General features: G+C 45.2%; 1 pseudogene; it reads left to right on the top strand.

The window, feature by feature from the left end:
- The first annotated feature begins 12,232 nt into the window (after positions 1–12,232).
- Positions 12,233–13,127, top strand: LOC101134892 (etoposide-induced protein 2.4-like; annotated as a pseudogene).
- The last annotated feature ends 1,185 nt before the right edge of the window (positions 13,128–14,312 follow it).

Raw genomic sequence — 14,312 nt, 5'->3', positions numbered from 1 at the left:
GGTTTTAAAAACTTATTTCTGATGTGCAGTTTTAGGAATCTTATTTGGATATCAGAACTAAATATTGTTTTATTCTCCTTGCGTTCCTGCTGCAACAATGCCAGATTTTTCCTGAACTGCCTCTAACTGAACAGGTAAGGGACTCCTACACGGCAGGACAGAGGGAAAAAATTAAGTCAATTAACATTTCAACTGATTATCCGCCAAACAGGGAGTTGCAGACTTCATCTCCCTGTCCCCATAAACCTATTCCTCCTGGGTTCCCCAGTCTAATGGATGGCCCCAATGTCTTTCCACCCAAACAGTGGCAACAAGGAGAATAGAAGTCAGATCTCCATTCATTCATTCATTCATCCTCTCATTTAGCATAAGAATACTTACTATGTGCTGGAGATAGAATGGTGATGAAGAAAAACACAGGCCTTGTTCTCATACAGCTTACCTTTTAGTGGAAGAGATAAACAATAAACAATTTCCATTATTAAAGATACTGTGAAGAAAAACAGATTATAAGGTCAGAGATGGCTGATGCCAGTGTTGGAGTGTTCTCAGTAAACTCTATAGCTCTCTGTAGCTCCTGGCACATTGCCTGGCACCCGTGGTCATATATTGAATGAAAGTACAAGAAAAACAGATGAGCTCATACAAGTAAGGGTTAGTGAATGGGCCTCTGTGGCTGAGCTGTGTTTTCCCCTTCACTCCTGTACAAGCTGTTCTATTCTGACCTCCCTTCCACAGAAAACCTCCAGGTTTGTAGAATGGGATTCCAACTTAATGGCCTATGTAATTTTCAAAATAATAAAAAAGGAAGGGTTTCATTGTTTTGGGCTAACTTCTAGGTCCAGGAGTGGTGAAGATGTAAGACCTTGTTGAATTTTGGAAACTAATCTACCATTATCGTGGTGGTTAATTTTACATGTCAACTTGACTAGGCAAAGGGTGCCCAGATATCTGGTTAAACATTACTTCTGGATGTGTCTGTGAGAGATTAGAATTTGAATTGGTGGGCTAAAGAAAGCAGATGGCCCTCCCCAGTGTGGGTGGGCATGATCCGTTGAGGGCCTCAATAGAAAGAACAAAAAGGCACAGGAAGGTTGAGTTCTTGCTCTGCCTGACTGCTTGAGTTGAGATATTGATCTTCTCCCTCCCTTGGCACTCTTGGTACTCAGACCTTCAGACTCAAACTGGAATCCATACCATTGGCTCCCTGGCTTTCTGGCCTTCAAACTATGCCACCAGCTTACCTGGGTCTCCAGCTTGCAGTTGGCAGATTGTGAGATTTAGCCTCCATAATTGCATGAGCCAACTTCTTAAAATAAATTTCTCTCAGTGCATCTATATTTATATCTAATCTGTTGGTTCTGTTTCTCTGGAGAACCTTGACTAATACAACCATCCTTATGAGATTTTTGAAAAGATGTGGAGATGTGGCCGAAGGTCACTGAAGGCTTCTGATCTCCCACATGGTTTCTGTGTAGGTGGAATAAAAAGAGATCTAGAAGCTTGGGAAGGTGGTGAAAGAGGAGTTTTGGTGTTGTATTCTCTTCCTGGGAAATCTGCTCTAGCCCCGAGGTTATGAGAGAAGTTACTGCCTCAGGGTGATGACAGCAGCGAAGGAGTGAAGCAGGCCCTTCCAATGTGATGGCTGAGCCACGGCACCTTTGTGTGGAGCTGGCAGTGTTTAGACCACATAGCAATGTCACCACCTCTGAGATAATTCTAGTAAATAAGAACAACCAGCAGGGCTGTCCAGCCACAATGACTGGGCACAAGCTGGACTTGGAAGGTGCCAGGGACCCAGCACTAATGGGACTAAGGAATCCCCAGAACAGTTTCCTCTTGAGGAGAAACCATAATGCATCTTTACAGGATCATTTCTTGACGCTGTAACTCCTAATGTAACGTTTCCTAATATTAGGAAGCGTGTGATCTTGGGCATGGGGAGTCATCTCTCTGAGCCTCAGTTTCTTCTATCTGTAAAATGGGCATAGCTATACTTAGGTGGCCATGAGGAATAAATGGGATAACAATGCCAAGGAACCAAACACAATACAAAGTGCACAGTAAGATTCTCAACAAATGTTAGTTCTTTTCAGTTTCCCTTGTGTCTGCAGGCAGATGAACCCCATGCCAATTTCATTCAGTTATTGGAATGGATACAGCAACCATGCTTTTAAGATCTTGAAGTTTGAAAACCAAAGAGCCCTGAAGATCTCCCAGCTTCCCAAAGAGGGGGGGCAATGTTATTAGTGGGTTAGCAGGGTGATGTGCATGAATTGTGGTTGGGCTGGTGCCAGGCCTAAAGGGGTTGGCCTGGGAGGGTTCCATTTTTGTGGGGCTTGGGGGTGAGTTGTTCTGTCCAACTGGGAGTAATGCAGAGGAGGGGGCAAGGAAGATCCCAAGTGAAAGGGGATGGGAGGAAGTCCCATTCCTCCTGGGAGCACTTTTGTAGCTGCTTGGTCTGGCTAGTCACAGCTGGAGGGAGAGCAATTCAGTCAATTTGACATTAATTCACATCTACCAGGCCTATTGGAAGGCAACATCTATTAAGACCAATTTGTCCTGGTCTCAATCACAGAAATTTAGTTTGCCCACACTAGAAAGAAAAGCAATGAACATTTTGGATTATTCCCAGGAAGATTGTCTGTGATTTGCAATAACATCATAAGGAAAATAATTTAAAAATATGGGCCCAATATGTTCTTTATTTGGCTCACCTATGAGTCCTCAAACAGAAGCACCCCTGGGTGGAGTCAAGAGAGGCAACAAAGGAAAGGAGGTTTTGGGTTTGTAGAAATGCCTAAAGTCGTCCTGCTCCAGTGCCTGGAGGGCACTGCAGAATCACTGGTGCTGCTGTTAAATCTAGTGCAGATGACAAGTTATGAGAAAGTGTATTTATGTTGCCTTATCTGTTACAGTGATTGTTGGGGAAACCAGCCCCACACCACCTGCTACCCTGAGTCCAGCGGAGACAAAGGAGTTAGAAAGAGACAGAATAAGCGTTTAAAAAGCAGGTCCAGGGGACCTGAGCATCGGAGGCTTGCTCACAACCCAGGCTCCGCCTGATTTATTGGTTTACAAGCTCTTTGTTCTTAGGGCAGATGGGAGGGGTAGGAAGGGATGAGGAAAAGGATTAATCAGTGAAGGAGAACTCGTGAGTCATTCAATAATATGTATAGCTGTGGTGGTTTCTGTGAATTTCCTTGAGCAAAGGCATGTGTCTAAACTACTTAAGATCTTTAACTTATCGGGACTGAAATGGGTGGGAGTGGCTTTCAGGAGGGGCCAAGATGTTTGATTATACTCCACTGCTTCAAGGGAGTGTTACCTCCTTGAGCAACTGTGGAATTCTGCTGAGTGGTTATGCTGTCGGGGCATAAAGACATGAAGGCAATAAGAAGACTTTTCTCCTCAGAGGCCGCCCATGGCTCCCCTTGGGTGTCTCACACAGGGAAGACCAACTCAGCTGGCGCCGCAGAAACTCTCTTTCCCACAGTGATCAGCATAGCTGCCCAAAAGATACTGTGGATGGAGGGGTCAGCTGCCACATACCCTCCTGATGGAAGTACCGAGTACATTGGCCTGAGACTGGAGTCCTCTCCAATAGCCCACTGTCCAGCCCCTGGCCTTACCAATGCTCAGGACAGATTAGAAATGGACCAGAAGTCAACAGCACCCTCCTTTCCTCAACTTGCCACTTGGGTGGGCATTAGCTCATCCAGAGAATTTGATTTGGCAGATACCATGCTTCTTTTATATCATTTCTTTGCCACCTAATTTGTATTTATGATTGTAGAAATATAAGAAAATATAAAGAAGTAAAAGAAGAAAATAAAAAGAAATTATATTTCAAAGATAACCAGTTAAGCTTTGGTCTTTTTTTAATAGACATTTAAATTAAGGAGTAGTGCTAAAAAAAATACATAGAAGCACATACTTTTTTTCCTTACAAAACCAGATGGTGGGAGATATGAAGCTCTGCAGGGCATTAGGTCAGATCTTCCTTTCACTTTATTGTAGAGTAGCCTCCACTGCAGGGAGAGAATTCAGCCTGGCACGTCACCTCATGCTATCCAGTGAACCCTGCCCCTCACAGAACACAATTCTGGTCACTCTGGGTGACAGAAGGGGACTTGTAGTCAGTTTCAGCTGCAGAAGGGGTTACTAGCCATGTATAGAACTTTTTTAATTCCAAGAAGTTATGATTTTTAGAATAACCCTAAACAGGCTGGGCGTGGTGGCTCACACCTGTAATCCCAGCACTTTGGGAGGTCAAGGTTGGCAGATCACCTGAGGTCAGGCATTTGAGACCAGCCTGGCCAACATGGTGTAACCTCGTCTCTACTGAAAGTACAAAAATTAGCTGGGCGTGGAGGTGCAGGCTTATAATCCCAGCTACTTGGGAGGCCGAGGCAGGAGAATCACTTGAACCTGGGAGGTGGAGATTGCAGTGAGCTGAGATCATGCCACTGCACTCCAGCCTGGGTGACAGAGCAACACTCCGTCTAAAAAAAAAAAAAAAAGAATAAACCTAAATAAAATCCTAATGTTATACACCTTCCTGTCACCTTCCATCTTGGTGTGCACTTAACACCCCTGAACAGGTTTGACCAGCTCCTTAGAACCATAGTAAAAGACTTTACAATTTGAGAAGGGAACATGAAGAAAAATTTAATCTCATTTATCAAAGTAATACATATTAATCCTGAAAAAATAATTCAGAAATACAGAGGGTAAAAGCACTCATTCTACTTTTGCATTTAAAAAGTTCTTTGTTGTTTTGGGTTTTCCTAGTATGTTTCTAAGGGGTGTGGGTTGGCTTCACACTCGTCTCTTTCTTTTTGTAGACCCATTTGCCTTATATATTTTAAAGCTGTGCTGATAGGTTCAGGGTGCATGTAAGTTTATGACAAATCATTCAATAGTTACGGAACGTTTGCTGTACACCAGGCACTGTCCAGGGTCCTGAAAAGAGTCAAGAACAGGATAGAACAGGATAGAAGCGCCATCTAGTGGATGGTACTTGTTTTATACAAAATTTAGCCGGGTGTGGTGGCGCACGCCTGTAATCCCAGCTACTTGGGAGGCTGAGGCAGGAGAATCGCTTGAACGCTGAAGGCGGAGGTTGCAGTGAGCCGAGATCGCACCACTGCACTCCAGCCAGGGCGACAGAGCAAGACTCCGTCTCAAAAAAACAAAAAAGAAATAAATTGGACTATTTGAAGGAGAATCCTTAGTGTTCCCCCCTACCCCCATTTGCTCTCGCTGTCTCTGAGACAGGGTCTCACTCTGTCGCCCAGGCTGGAGTGAAGTGGTGTGATCATAGCTCACTGCATCCTTGACCTCCTGGGCTCAAGCTGTCTTCCCTCCTCAGCTTTCTGAGTAGCTGGGACTATAGGCGTGTGTCACCACGTCCAGCTGATTTTTATATTGTTTTTTTGTAGAGACAGGGGTCTCACTATGTTTCCCAGGCTGGTCTCAAACTTCTGGCCTCAAGTAATCCTCCTGTCTCAGCCTCCCAAAGTGCTGGGATTACAGGCACGAGCCACCATGCCCAGCCTCTCAGTTCTCTGTTTTCATCATAATTCAACATTTCACAGATTAATGTTAGTAGTCTATATCATAAGAAGTTTCTTTATAAAGGTAACAAATAGGTTGAAAGATAATTACAGTAATTCTTATGCTCCTATATTAACAAGTATTGAAAAACTTCACCCTCCTTTCTTAGGGGGTGCCATTTAAACTAACAGATGAATTTTAAAGGACTGCTATACCCCTGAAGGTGTGAGAAAGGAGCATTCTATGCAGTGGGAAAAGTTGCTGCAGAGGCTCAAGATGTAACTGATTGGGCTGATCAGGTGACAGAAGGGAGGCCACTGTGCCTGGATGAGAGTCACAGTGTCAGAGGTGCAGTCAGAGTTGGGCAGAGGCCTGCCTGCGGAAGACCATGTTGGCCAGGTTAACCAATTTGAAGTTGCTTGGGGGAGATTAATTTCAGTGTCAGGAGGCCAGTTAGAGCACCATTGCAGGACTACATTTGAGAGAAGATGGTGGCCAGGACTAGGGATGATGTGCTGTGGAGATGGAAAGAAATGGGTGGATTTACAATGCATTTTGGAAGAAGAATAAACTGGACTTGCTGATGTTTTAGATGTGAGAGGGTGGAGAATTAAGAGCAACTTCTAGACTGGGCATGGTGGTTCACGCCTGTAATCCCAGCACTTTGGGAGGCTGAGGCAGATGGATCACTTGAGGTCAGGAGTTTGAGACCAGCCTGGCCAACATGGTGAAACCTCATCTTTACTAAAAATACAAAATTAGCCAGGCATGGTGGTGCATGCCTGTAATCCCAGTTACTTGGGAGGCTGAGACAGGAGAATCGCTTGAACTCAGGAGGCAGAGGAGGTTGCAGTGAGCCGAGATTGTGCCATTGCACTCTAGCCTGGGCAACAAGAGGGAAACTCCATCTCAAAAAAAAAAAAAAAAGAGTAACTTCTAGGTTTCCTGACTTGGACATTGTTCGACAACTTAGGGATTGATTACTGGTTTTTTATCAATATGAAATATTCCATTCTATGCCCATTAAATGCTTAGCCTTAGAGTCTGTTTTGTCTCATATTAACAATTCTACACAGCTTTTTCTCTTGTTGTTAGAACTTGCTTGGTGTACCCTTTTTCCTTCCTTTCTTTTCAACCTTTTCTATTGTTTGGTTTTATTGTAGGTAAATCTCTTGTAAAAAGTCTCCTCCCTTCTCTGTCTCCCTCCTTCCTTTTAATGAGGAAACATAACATGTTTGTATACATTGTGATTGAGGATAGACTTGGACTTTGTAACACTATATTAGTGTCTTTTATGGCCCATGCTTTCTCTCCTATATTCCTCCTTGTCTGCTCTTTGGTGCAGTAAAAATTGAGTGGAAAAACCAGAAACAGGGAGACTTAGAAGGCTTATACCCGTAGGCACACTGGGTCTTTCTAGAGTCACCTTCATCTTTTCTGGGCCCTCCTCACATGCAGAGCTTTCTGGTTTAGGACACAGCGAGAAAGCTCCCTCTTCATGGCCTGTACCCACTCCCCATTGAAAGCATTGTTTCTCATTCTTTCAAAGACTGTGTTCCTTTCAATTTTTTTTTTTTTTTTTTTTTTTTCCTGAGACAGCCTTACTCTGCCACCCAGGCTGGAGTACAGTGGTGCGATCTAGGCTCACTGCAAACTCTGCCTCCCAGGTTCAAGCAATTCCCTGCCTCAGCCTCCTGAATAGCTAATTTTTGTACTTTTAGTAGAGACAGGTTTTCACCATGTTGGCCAGGCTCGTCTCGAATTCCTGTCCTCAGGTGATCCACCTGCCTCAGCCTCCCAAAGTGTTAGGATTACAGTCTTGAGTCACCACGCCTGGCCTTGAATGTTCTTATTTCCATCCCTTGCCCCCATTTAATTATTGGGCCTCCCAGTCCAACAGAGAATCACTCCTCTTGTCCTGTATTAGAAATGAAATATTCTGACGAAGGATCCGGGAAGACTGACTCCTGCTCTGCCAGTCCCACTTCCTCCATGCTGAATTCCCAAAGGAGATCCATGCAAGGAACAGTAGCCTGTTAGGAAATGGAACTTACCAACTGTATCTCATCATTACTGAGTTGGCGCCTGTTTCCCTAATTCAGGCCCTCTGCTGAAGATGAGTTTGATGACATGACTCTTGGATGACCATAATTTATTGTCCAAACTGGGAAACTCTGTAGAATAAAAATGAGTGAATGAAAGGGTCTGCCATTAATAATCATACCAAGAAACCATGAAGATCAGTATATGCTGTCCTGCTTTTTAGATCAGACTCAAGCAAGACTTCTACTGCCCTCTGGAGGCTGCACCCAAATCTCAGGCTATCACCCTCTGCCCTGTCCCATAGCAGAAGAACAAAGTCACAAAAAGAGAGGGCAATGAAGGTCCCAGCTTTAAAAGAAACATTTATCATGTCCACTAAATAAGGTTGGCCAGCTAATGTCTGGGACTCTGACTCATCCAATTAGCAACGGCCCCTCTTTTGCTGGGGAACTTTAGAAAGGGGGTGGGAAGGGCAGTTGTCAAAGTAAGCTTTCTCATCAGGAAGAGAAAACAGAGTTTTCCTCCCTGTACAGTTCTCTACTGTGAGAGTTCCTGTCTTGGCTTTCCCTCATCACCTGCTAGCCTTCCCTTGTTTGCTACCGAAGAGTTCCATTCCTTGTAGTTGGTTTGCTGACCCCATCTCCTTGGTGTGCTCTCCATTCCATCTTCTCTGCACTGAGTCTCATAATGGTCTCTGACCTACTCTCTCAAAGGGCCCCACTAGTGTTCTAGCAACTTTCCTGTGTGCCTCTTGTATTTGCCTTTTCTATTCTTGGCAGAGGGTTAGAACAGAACTCAGAGCAAGATGTTGATTCTGGTTCAGAATATGATGATAAATTCACTGACATTAATATCAGGGGAAAAACAGATGTTTGAATCTGGAGCAGCCTGTGAAATGAAAAACAACTTAGAAAAGATACAGGGAAATCCTTTAGGAAAGAACATAAATAGCAAGAGATCTCATGTGAAAACAACTAAGGATTAAAAACAAAAATCTCCACAAGTTAGGGAGGCCAGAAATATAAGGGATTCGGACAAAGATTCAGTTCCAGCTCCAACTTAGTTCAACATCACAAGGTTTCCATAGAACGCAAAGCTGTAAATATGGTGAATGTGGTAGAGTTCCCCTGCATCTAGCTTTTCATCATTGAGAGAGAATTCACAGTGGGGTAAGGTTCTGTCAATGTGAGTGTGGGAAGTCCTTCACTCTGAGCTCTATCCCTTATGCCCCACCAAAGGAGACATTCTGGGGCTAGACTCCCCTGAAAGATTTGCCCAACTGTGGAAAATCTTTCAGCCAGATTTCATATCTTAGGCAACATCAGCAAGTGCATACTGAAAAAAAAATCCTATGTATGTAATGAGCATGGGCAAGTTTTAACCTGGAGCTCAGCCGTTGCTGCCCATCAAAGAGTCTACATCAGGGAGTGCTCAATAGGGCCAGGGGCCTCATGGTGCAACTTAGTGCAGGGCTGGAGAAACATTTGAGGGGCATTGAGTATGGGAAAGGCTGAAGTGGGCACCAGAGGCTGTGCCTGCATCAGCAACCACACTGGGGAGAAACATATGGATGTGAGGTGTGTGGGAAAATCTCAGAGCAGAAACCTGACAAGGCACCCACACTGGGAGAAACCCTAAGGAAGCAGTGGGTCATGGCTTTGCCACTGTCCCTGCAGGCTTCTCCCCACTGTGGCTTCTGTGATGTGAGAGGAGACCTCTGACCCAGAGGAAGGCTTCCCCACACTCACTGCGCTGAGTGCTTCTCCCCAGGGGGATTTGCTGGTGGGCACCAAGAGCAGAACTCAGAGTGAAGGAATGTTTGCCCACCTTCACTACACACATAGAATTTCATTCCAGTGCATGATTTCTGACATTTCCTAAGGCCTGAAATCAGCTCTAAAGACTTCCTATAACCAGAACAGGTATAGCCTTCTCCTCTGAGTGACTCCATTGGTGGGTGAGCAGCAGGGGTGGAGCGGAGGAAGAAGGCTTTCCCGCACTTGCTGGAGGTTCTCTCCAGTGTGGAGTTTCTGATGCTGACCCAGGCTTGAAATTTGACTGAGAGCTTTCTCATGCTCCTCACCTACGTAGAGTTCTCTGTGATTTGGATTTCCCGATGCCTCAGGATAGATGAGCAATGAACGGAGGCCAAGGTCTTGAGGTATCTGCAGACATCAGAATTGCTCCGCTGCCCAGAGGTAGTTCTAGGTGAGCCTGCTTGAAATCTGACCAGAAATGCCTTCTTGGAAATGACTAGCAAAACCATGCTTTGGGGATTTGCCCTTCTTTTTTTGTCAAAAGGTTATTTGGTCTCCTCACTATAAAAACTGGTTCAAGAGTTATGTTGGCTGGAAGAAACAAAGCATTTTGATCACATAAAGACAGTATAGCTCTTTCTCACTTTCCCATTAAGCAGTTGCTTAAACGCTAGCAATAAAAGGGCTTTCAGAGTTGACTGTGGATACAATAATATGGGTTTTTATTTTTCTTTAAATTTTTTTTACAGACAGGGTCCCACTATGTTGCCCAGGCTGGTTTCGGACTCCTGAGTTCAAGAGATCCTCCTGCCTTAGCCTCTGAGTAGCTTCTGAGTGCTAGCTGACTACAATGGCACCTGGAGCCCAGCACAATAATAACTTTTAAAAAATAGCTTGGGCCAGGCACAGTGTCTCACGCCTGTAATCACAGCACTTTGGGAGGCCAAGATGGGCAGATCAACTGAGGTCAGAAGTTCGAGACCAGCCTGGCCGACATGGTGAAACCCCATCTCTACTAAAAATACAAAACTTAGGCAGGCCTGGTGGCAGGCGCCTATCATCCCAGCTACTTGGGAGGCTGAGACAGGAGAATCGCTTGAACTCCGGTCGGGAGGTGGAGGTTGCAGTGAGCCGAGATTGCACCACCGTACTCCGGCCTGGGTGACAAGAGTGAAACTCCATCTCGGAAGGAAAAAAAAAAAAAAAAAAAAGCTTGCCCACTCCAAGTTTTAAGCTCATTGGCATTTCTCTGTCACAAACAAGAAACTTCAGAACTCTGAAGCATGACACCAAAGCCTCTCTGTGCTCTGGTTCACACCCTCTTTTCTGGCCTCCTATACCCACTGCCCCTCACCTTGTTCTCAGGGCAAACCTATCCACAGGAGATGAAATCTCATCAGAAGTTCCCGTTGGAACCACCAATCTGCCTCTGTCACCCATGCTTAACCAACTGAGAGGAAAGCAGCAACCACTCTTTCTGTACCTTGGGCTACATTTATAGGGCCCAGTCCTTTTACATCGCCGGTTCCCACTAACGAGGCTTTTTTTTTTTTTTTTTTTTGAGACAGGGTCTCACTCTGTTGCCCAGGCTGAAGTGCAGTGGTGTGATCACAGCTCACTGTAGCCTCGACCTCCTGGGTCCAAGCGATCCTCCCAACTCAGCCCCTCCAGTAGTTGGGACTACAGGCATGTGCCCCATGCCTGGCTAATTTTTGTATTTTATGTAGAGATGAGGTTTCCCCATGTTGCCCAGGCTGGTCTTGAACTCCTGAGCTCAAGCAATCCACCCACCTTGGCCTTCCAAAGTGCTGGGTTTATAGGTGTGAGCCACTGTGCCTTGTCTGGTTCTTAACAATCTTTAATGTCAATGGGGGAAAGAAGAGATTTGGTCCTTGTTCCTCCAAGCGTGGCCCTCAGACTAACAGCTCTCCACCACCTGGGAGCTTGTTGGAAATACAGGCTTGTTGTGACACATTGAGGATGAAAAATAAAATTTTAAAAAGATAATAATACTAATACTAATAATAAGAAGAAATGCAGGCTCTGAGGCCCTGCCCTAGTCCCACAGTATCAGAATCTTCTTTTTAACAGGCTCGCCAGGTGATTTGTTTGTACCTTCACATCTGAGAGGCACTGGTCTGGATGAAAACTTTTATTTACAATTCCTACTTCATCTCTAGGATCACTGATAGTCCCAAGGAGGAGAGATTGAGAAGCAAAGGGCACATAACAGGGTTAACGTCATCTCCTTGACAGCAACTAGCAGGTCATGCTGGAAGCTGTGGGCTCCAAAATCCCAAGGCAGAGGAGAAGGAAGCTGAAACCAGTGGAACCATTGGCCAGCCTTGGGGCCAAAGATAACTGGGGGTGGAGCAGTTTTTTGTATAACCCCACTCTCCAATCAGGCAGAGGCCAACCTTATAACCTTATTGGTACAAACTGAAGAGGAGGTTTCTACTATCTTTTTCATAAGAAATCAGTTGGAAACCTTTCCACGGGGCCAAAACAAATTTAGAGCAGTGCTTCTCAACTTTAATGCATGGAAGCACCACTTGGGAGCTTTGCAAAAATCCAGTGCCTGAGCACCACCTACAAGATTCTGATTTAATCGGTTTGAAATAGGGTAGAGAATTGCATTTTAAAAAATCTCCCTGTCTCTGCAGCCCAGGCATGGCCAATGTGGGCACAGCATCCCAGCCCTGGGAGCACCCCGGTGGAGCAGGCTGCCTGGCACAGAGGAGCCAACTGGGCCCGTGGTGGTGGGTGAGGGGCCAGGCTGGAGCCGTGGTGGCAGAGCTGCAGGGTCCTTCATGATGAGAGATTGGGGGCACTTATATCTCCTCTGCGTAGTTGATAGTTTGGGTACTGACGACATGGCTGACAGTGTCAACACCTTTCTCCAGGACCTTTCCAGGGGAGTCAAAGACTTCATCTGGGATATGTGTACCATCTCCAGCTAGACACTCCAATCCATCAAAAGAGGAGAGCAGCGTGGAAGAAGGGCAAGCACTGTCCTGGCACAGAGAATACCCCAGAGTATAGAGTGGGAGCAAGAGAGTGAGCCAGCAAGTGTTAGTAGAATTTTCCAGTGTTGCACTTGGAGGGGTGGACTGCTCTGGTTCAGTCTACTCTTGCTTTATCGGGTGTTTATTCCTGGGCTTCAGTGAGTAACAGCGTGAATTACTTATGATCCATCACTGTGTGGAGATGCTTGGTCGTGGCTGGAATTTTTCCTCGTATAAATTTCCAGGGTTTTTGGGTGCTCCCCTTGTTCATGCCTAGCAAAGTTGTGAATGCCATGTGGTTCCAAGATACAGCTGACCTGGCATTTGAAGCATCAGGGAGGAAGCCTCACCCATTCCCTAGTGTCCACAAAATAACTGCTGACATGCTCTCCAATCTTTTGCTGCAGGCTCTTTTCCCCATTCAAGGAATGTCTGTGAGTCTCTTTCCCACCCACCTTGTTGGTCAGCTGGTTACTCTCCAGCGTTTGTCTCCTCTTGACTCATTCTACTGCTTCAAATATGGTTGGTTCAATAAAGGAATTGAAATGCACCAGCGGTTCCTCTAACACAGAGAGGAACTGGCTTTACTACTTTGGGTTTGGTTTTTTTGGCTTTTCTCACAGCAATGCAGTCCTCATATATTTTCCATGGCTGCCTTTTCTCTATCCTCTTTCCTTTATTCATTATCAGTGCAATGAGGCAAAGATCCCCGGCCAAGCATACCTCTTTGAGTTGCACCTCTCCTCCTTCGTGGTCTTCTTAAGCAACAGACTCTTCCACAAGACACTCTCACCTGCAGTCTGCCTTGAGCAGCTCAGCCTCTGCAGAGAAGTTCCCTTCACTACATATGTCTCCACCCAGATTGAAGGCTACTGCAGGCCTGAGTCACCTGCCATCGAGGGGATGGGTGGGATTGGAAGGAGGCTGTGGCAGCTCTTTTCCCATTTCACCTCCCCCTGCCAGGAAAGGCATGATTCATCCTGCCAAAGGCCCTCTGCATATTCCCTCTCTGAGGAATTGGAATCTTTATCTCTGGTGCACGTAAGGTAGAATCTTCCTGACACCAGTGTGTGGATTTTTAACACCACTGAGAGTCTGAAAGGACCACAGTTTTTTTAGTTCTTTTTTTTTGTTGTTGTTGTTTTTTTTTACAGCGATTTTTCTAGCATTTGCCAGTCCCTATGGCTGGACTGATTTGAATATTTTGTTTTTCTCCCTGTGCCATTTACCTTCCCACCTTTCCTTCCTGCCTTCTACCACCCTTGGGTGAACGAAATTTGTAATTCCAGCTGTTGCATTTTGTGGATTTGTTATTTTTGTTGTTTTTCTGTGAAGCACAAACATTGGATGTGGGAGGTAAAGGAGTGTCTCAGTTGCTCCTGGTCACTCCCTTTATAGCCATCACTGTCTTGTTTCTTGTAACTCAAGTTAGGTTTTGGTCTCTCTTGCTCCACTGCCAAAAAAAAAAAAAAAAAAGGTCTGAAGAGATGGGACAGGAAGAAAGAGAAAGACCTCACAGCCAGATCTTCAGACCTTCTGGGTTTTGGGGAGTGATTTTCTTTCTTCCCTTTGAAGGAGAAAAAGCTATTTTCACTGGTACATTTAAACTCCCCCAACTAGGCAGAGGTACCAATTCTGGACAAATGCCACTGCAACACAATGCTCAGAGAGCTTGAACTTTTCATCTCTGTTGTGGGGTGCGGGGTAGAAATTTACTGTTGGCCACTGCTGGGTCTGTTTCATATTTCAAAGGAATATTGGGTGCTGGGGGCTACAAAGAGGAATTGAAGGGGAAAATTTTTTAAACTAATTAAACCTGTGATTGATTGGTGTTTTCCTGTCGTTTTAAGAGACTAAATGTCGGGGGCAGATGTCAAAATACTTGTACAATTTCAAAATGTCACAATGAAACGTGAGCTGGTTACACACACACAAATTTTCCCAGTGT

Source organism: Gorilla gorilla, chromosome 2 (assembly GCF_029281585.2).
Source record: "Gorilla gorilla gorilla isolate KB3781 chromosome 2, NHGRI_mGorGor1-v2.1_pri, whole genome shotgun sequence".
Classification (NCBI taxonomy): Eukaryota; Metazoa; Chordata; class Mammalia; order Primates; family Hominidae; genus Gorilla; species Gorilla gorilla.
The sequence above is the reverse complement of the archived record's forward strand: the minus strand, read 5'-3'. Positions and strand labels throughout refer to the sequence as shown.